This window comes from Lathyrus oleraceus, chromosome 1 (assembly GCF_024323335.1).
Source record: "Lathyrus oleraceus cultivar Zhongwan6 chromosome 1, CAAS_Psat_ZW6_1.0, whole genome shotgun sequence".
Classification (NCBI taxonomy): Eukaryota; Viridiplantae; Streptophyta; class Magnoliopsida; order Fabales; family Fabaceae; genus Lathyrus; species Lathyrus oleraceus.
Window position 1 is genome coordinate 155,781,309 of NC_066579.1, and position 6,140 is coordinate 155,787,448.

At 28.1% G+C, this 6,140-nt stretch overlaps 2 non-coding genes across 2 annotated transcripts; both read left to right on the forward strand.

The window, feature by feature from the left end:
* Positions 1-2,530: 2,530 nt before the first annotated feature.
* On the forward strand, positions 2,531-2,602 carry TRNAE-UUC (transfer RNA glutamic acid (anticodon UUC)). The gene has a single exon. It is a non-coding gene; the product is annotated as a tRNA-Glu (tRNA).
* A 1,660-nt stretch (positions 2,603-4,262) lies between these two features.
* On the forward strand, positions 4,263-4,334 carry TRNAE-UUC (transfer RNA glutamic acid (anticodon UUC)). The gene has a single exon. It is a non-coding gene; the product is annotated as a tRNA-Glu (tRNA).
* The last annotated feature ends 1,806 nt before the right edge of the window (positions 4,335-6,140 follow it).

Here is a 6,140-nt window from a genome sequence, read left to right on the forward strand (position 1 = left end):
AACAACTATCTTCTTATAATTCATGCCAATGAATTGCAAAAAAAAAAGTTGAGCTTCATACATTTTACGAGGGAACATATTATTGGCAATTAAAAAATTTCTTACCAAAGTTAACAATTTGTTAAAGTTCTCTTTAGAAGATCCATTTTTTAGGTTGATGTTTTACAATATAAAGAACGATTACAATCACGTGAACTTAAAATACCTAGCATGCAACATTTTATATACATTACTTCCAACCTCTCAAATTTTTAAGGACAATCAAAAGTTCCTTTTCAACTACATGCACAAGCTTATTAAAACGATCAAACATGCATATCTTTTTTAGAAAATATTAGATGTATATATCTTTTTTTATTGTTGGATCTAGTTTTTTCTTTGGAATAGTGTATTCTATATTATTTGTATAACAACACTCTAAAAAAAGAGCAAATAGTTTCAACGGACCTGCTTTTCTATACATGATCAACAACAAACTTAAAGAATTCTCTCAATCCATCTTCGTATTCTTATACATAAATAAGATATGATACCCACCAAGAACAAAAAACAAATACAAAGAAATAAATAAAGTGAGGAACAGAGACAAAGAATGATATGAAAAAGAATTATAGAGGTTAATTGTTTTATTTTTGAAGAGAGGGATACATGATTTCTTGAAAACAAACGTGATATGATTTTTCTTTATTTTGAGAAAAATATATGTAAATTGTTTAGCTCATATATAATATTGAGAAGATTATTTACCACTTACAAACTAATAATACATCGGTCAATATTTTTAGTGAATCTAGTAAGCGTTTGTAGTCCAACGGTTAGAATAATTGCCTTCCAAGCAATAGATCCGGGTTAGACTCCCGTCAAACTCAACGTGTTGTTTTAGTCTATCACAAACGTCCCCCAAATAAAACCGGGTTGTAAATTCATATATTTTTCATTAGCTATAGAATTATCATAACCACTTTGAAAGAGATACGAGATTAGACCAAAAATATTCTTCCTAATCCAAAATCTTTTCCCATTTATAATCAATATTTCTTAAAGGCTTTAACATCCATGCATTGCTTAATAATCACATACTTTTATTCTAAAGTCCATGTTATATTTTTGTGAAGAGAATCTTACCAATATAAATAAGATGTCACCTTAGTTATCTCTTGCCTCCAAAAAAGATAAGACAATGCAAGGCATATGACTTATTACCTTCTTTCATAAGTATTGGTAATCATTATAATTCTATTTAGAAAAATATTCCTGTTAATCCAAAATCTTTTCCAGTTATAATCAAGATTACTTAAAGGCTTTAACATCCATGCATTGCTTAGTAATCACATACGTTTATTCTAAAGTCCATGTTATAATTTTGTGAAGAAAATCTTACCAAGAAAAATAAGATGACACCTTAGTTATCTATTGCCTCTAAAAAAAGATAAGACAATGCAAGGCATATGACTTATTACCTTCTTTCATAAATATTGGTAATCATTATAATTCTATTTAGACAATTATGTATGTTGTTTAAGGAATCAATCAGTAACCTTAACATTAAGTGTTTTCACCTTCTGCATTCTGATACACGCTCATAAATCTAGACATTATCAAAAAATTACCTAACTCTTTGGATAAAGTTTTTTCTTATTTTCTTTCTTATAGCACACACCAATTTATATATGTAGGACACATATTTAATGATGCATACACATTTTAAAATAAAATGCAATCTTTAGTACAAACAACTATCTTCTTATAATTCATGCCAATGAATTGCAAAAAAAAAAGTTGAGCTTCATACATTTTACGAGGGAACATATTATTGGCTGTTAAAAAATTTCTTACCAAAGTTAACAAGTTGTTAAAGTTCTCTTTAGAAGATCCATTTTTTAGGTTGATATTTTACAATATAAAGAACAATTACAATCACGTGAACTTAAAATACCTAGCATGCAACATTTTATAAACATTACTTCCAACCTCTCAAATTTTTAAGGACAATCAAAAGTTCCTTTTCAACTACATGCACAAGCTTATTAAAACGATCAAATTTATGCATATCTTTTATAGAAAATATTAGATGTATATATATTTTTTTATTGTTGGATCTAGTTTTTTCTTGCGAATAGTGTATCCACTAATATTTGCATAACAACACTCTAAAAAAAGAGCAAATAGTTTCAACGGACCTGCTTTTCTATGCATGATCAACAACAAACTTAAAGAATTCTCTCAATCTATCTTCGTATTCTTATACATAAATAAGACATGATACCCACCAACAACAAAAAACAAATACAAAGAAATAAATAAAGTGAGGAACAGAGACAAAGAATGATATCAAAAAGAACTATAGAGGTTAATTGTTTTATTTTTGAAGAGAGGGATACATGATTTCTTGAAAACAACCGTGATATAATTTTTCTTTATTTTGAGAAAAATATATGTAAATTGTTTAGCCCATATGTAATATTGAGAAAATTATTTACCACTTACAAACTAATAATAGATCGGTCAATATTTTTAGTGAATTCAGTAAGCGTTTGTAGTCCAACGGTTAGGATAATTGCCTTTCAAGCAATAGACTTGGGTTCGAATCCCGGGAAACGCAACATGTTGTTTTGGTGTATCACAAACGTCCCCCAAATTAAACATGGTCGTAAATTCATATGTTTTTCATTAGCTACAGAAATCTAAGATCCTCTTTGAAAGAGATACGAGATTAGACCAAAAATATTCTTCCTAATCCAAAATCTTTTCCCAATTATAATCAAGATTTCTTAAAGGCTTTAACATCCATGCATTGCTTAGTAATCACATACTTTTATTCTAAAGTCCATGTTATGTTTTTGTGAAGAAAATCTTATCAAGAAAAATAAGATGACACCTTAGTTACCTCTTGCCTCCCAAAAAAATAAGACAATGCAAGGCATATGACTTATTACCTTCTTTCATAAATATTAGTAATCATTATAATTCTATTTAGAAAAATATTCTTCCTAATCTAAAATCTTTTCCCAGTTATAATCAAGATTACTTAAAGGCTTTAACATCCATGCATTGCTTAGTAATCACGTACTTTTATTCTAAAGTCCATGTTATATTTTTGTGAAGAAAATCTTACCAAGAAAAATAAGATGACACCTTAGTTATCTCTTGCCTCCAAAAAAGATAAGACAATGCAAAGCATATGACTTATTACCTTCTTTCATAAATATTGGTAATCATTATAATTCTATTTAGAAAATTTTGTATGTTGTTTAAGGAATCAATCAGTAACCTTAACATTAAGTGTTTTCACCTTCTGCATTCTGATACACGCTCATAAATTTTGACAATATCAAAAATTACCTAACTCTTTGGATAAAGTTTTTTCTTATTTTCTTTCTTATAGCACACACCAATTTATATATGTAGGACACATATTTAATGATGCATACACATTTTAAAATAAAATGCAATCTTTAGTACAAACAACTATCTTCTTATAATTCATGCCAATGAATTGCAAAAAAAAAAGTTGAGCTTCATACATTTTACGAGGGAACATATTATTGGCAATTAAAAAATTTCTTACCAAAGTTAACAATTTGTTAAAGTTCTCTTTAGAAGATCCATTTTTTAGGTTGATGTTTTACAATATAAAGAACGATTACAATCACGTGAACTTAAAATACCTAGCATGCAACATTTTATATACATTACTTCCAACCTCTCAAATTTTTAAGGACAATCAAAAGTTCCTTTTCAACTACATGCACAAGCTTATTAAAACGATCAAATTTATGCATATCTTTTTTAGAAAATATTAGATGTATATATATTTTTTTATTGTTGGATCTAGTTTTTTCTTGCGAATAGTGTATCCACTAATATTTGTATAACAACACTCTAAAAAAAGAGCAAATAGTTTCAACGGACCTGCTTTTCTATGCATGATCAACAACAAACTTAAAGAATTCTCTCAATCTATCTTCGTATTCTTATACATAAATAAGACATGATACCCACCAACAACAAAAAACAAATACAAAGAAATAAATAAAGTGAGGAATAGAGACAAAGAATGATATCAAAAAGAATTATAGAGGTTAATTGTTTTATTTTTGAAGAGAGGGATACATGATTTCTTGAAAACAAACGTGATATAATTTTTCTTTATTTTGGAAAAAATATATGTAAATTGTTTAGCTCATATGTAATATTGAGAAAATTATTTACCACTTACAAACTAATAATAGATCGGTCAATATTTTTAGTGAATTCAGTAAGCGTTTGTAGTCCAACGGTTAGGATAATTGCCTTTCAAGCAATAGACTCGGGTTTGAATCCCGGGAAACGCAACATGTTGTTTTGGTGTATCACAAACGTTCCCCAAATTAAACATGGTCATAAATTCATATATTTTTCATTAGCTACAGAAATCTAAGAACCACTTTGAAAGAGATACGAGATTAGACCAAAAATATTCTTCCTAATCCAAAATCTTTTTCCCGTTATAATCAAGATTTCTTAAAGGCTTTAACATCCATGCATTGCTTAGTAATCACATACTTTTATTCTAAAGTCCATGTTATATTTTTGTGAAGAAAATCTTACCAAGAAAAATAAGATGACACCTTAGTTACCTCTTGCCTCCCAAAAATATAAGACAATGCAAGGCATATGACTTATTACCTTCTCTCATAAATATTAGTAATCATTATAATTCTATTTAGAAAAATATTCTTCCTAATCTAAAATCTTTTGCCAGTTATAATCAAGATTACTTAAAGGCTTTAACATCCATGCATTGCTTAGTAATCACATACTTTTATTCTAAAGTCCATGTTATATTTTTGTGAAGAAAATCTTACCAAGAAAAATAAGATGACACCTTAGTTATCTCTTGCCTCCAAAAAAGATAAGACAATGCAAAGCATATGACCTATTACCTTCTTTCATAAATATTGGTAATCATTATAGTTCTATTTAGAAAATTCTGTATGTTGTTTAAGCAATCAATCAGTAACCTTAACATTAAGTGTTTTCACCTTCTGCATTCTGATACACGCTCATAAATCTTGACATTATCAAAAATAACCTAACTCTTTGGATAAAGTTTTTTCTTATTTTCTTTCTTATAGCACATACCAATTTATATATGTAGGACACGTATTTAATGATGCATACACATTTTAAAATAAAATGCAATCTTTAGTACAAACAACTATCTTCTTATAATTCATGCCAATGAATTGCAAAAAAAAAAGTTGAGCTTCATACGTTTTACGAGGGAACATATTATTGTCGGTTAAAAAATTTCTTACCAAAGTTAACAAGTTGTTAAAGTTCTCATTAGAAGATCCATTTTCTAGGTTGATGTTTTACAATATAAAGAACGATTACAATCACGTGAACTTAAAATACCTAGCATGCAACATTTTATAAACATTACTTCCAACTTCTCAAATTTTTATGGACAATCAAAAGTTCCTTTTCAACTACATGCACAAGCTTATTAAAACGATCAAATTCATGCATATCTTTTTTAGAAAATATTAGATCTATATATATTTTTTTATTGTTGGATCTAGTTTTTTCTTGCGAATAGTGTATCCACTAATATTTGTATAACAACACCCTAAAAAAAGAGAAAATATATTCAACGGGCCTGCTTTTCTATGCATGATCAACAACAAACTTAAAGAATTCTCTCAATCCATCTTCGTATTCTTATACATAAATAAGACATGATACCCACCAACAACAAAAAACAAATACAAAGAAATAAATAAAGTGAGGAACAGAGACAAAGAATGATATCAAAAAGAATTATAGAGGTTAATTCTTTTATTTTTGAAGAGAGGGATACATGATTTCTTGAAAACAAACGAGATATGATTTTTCTTTATTTTGAGAAAAATATATGTAAATTGTTTAGCTCATATGTAATATTGAGAAGATTATTTACCATTTACAAACTAATAATAGATCGGTCAATATTTTTAGTGAACTGAGTAAGTGTTTGTAGTCCAACGGTTAGGATAATTGCCTTTCAAGCAATAGACTCGGGTTTGAATCCCGGGAAATGCAACATGTTGTTTTGGTGTATCACAAACGTCCCCCAAATTAAACATGGTCGTAAATTCATATATTTTTCATTAGCT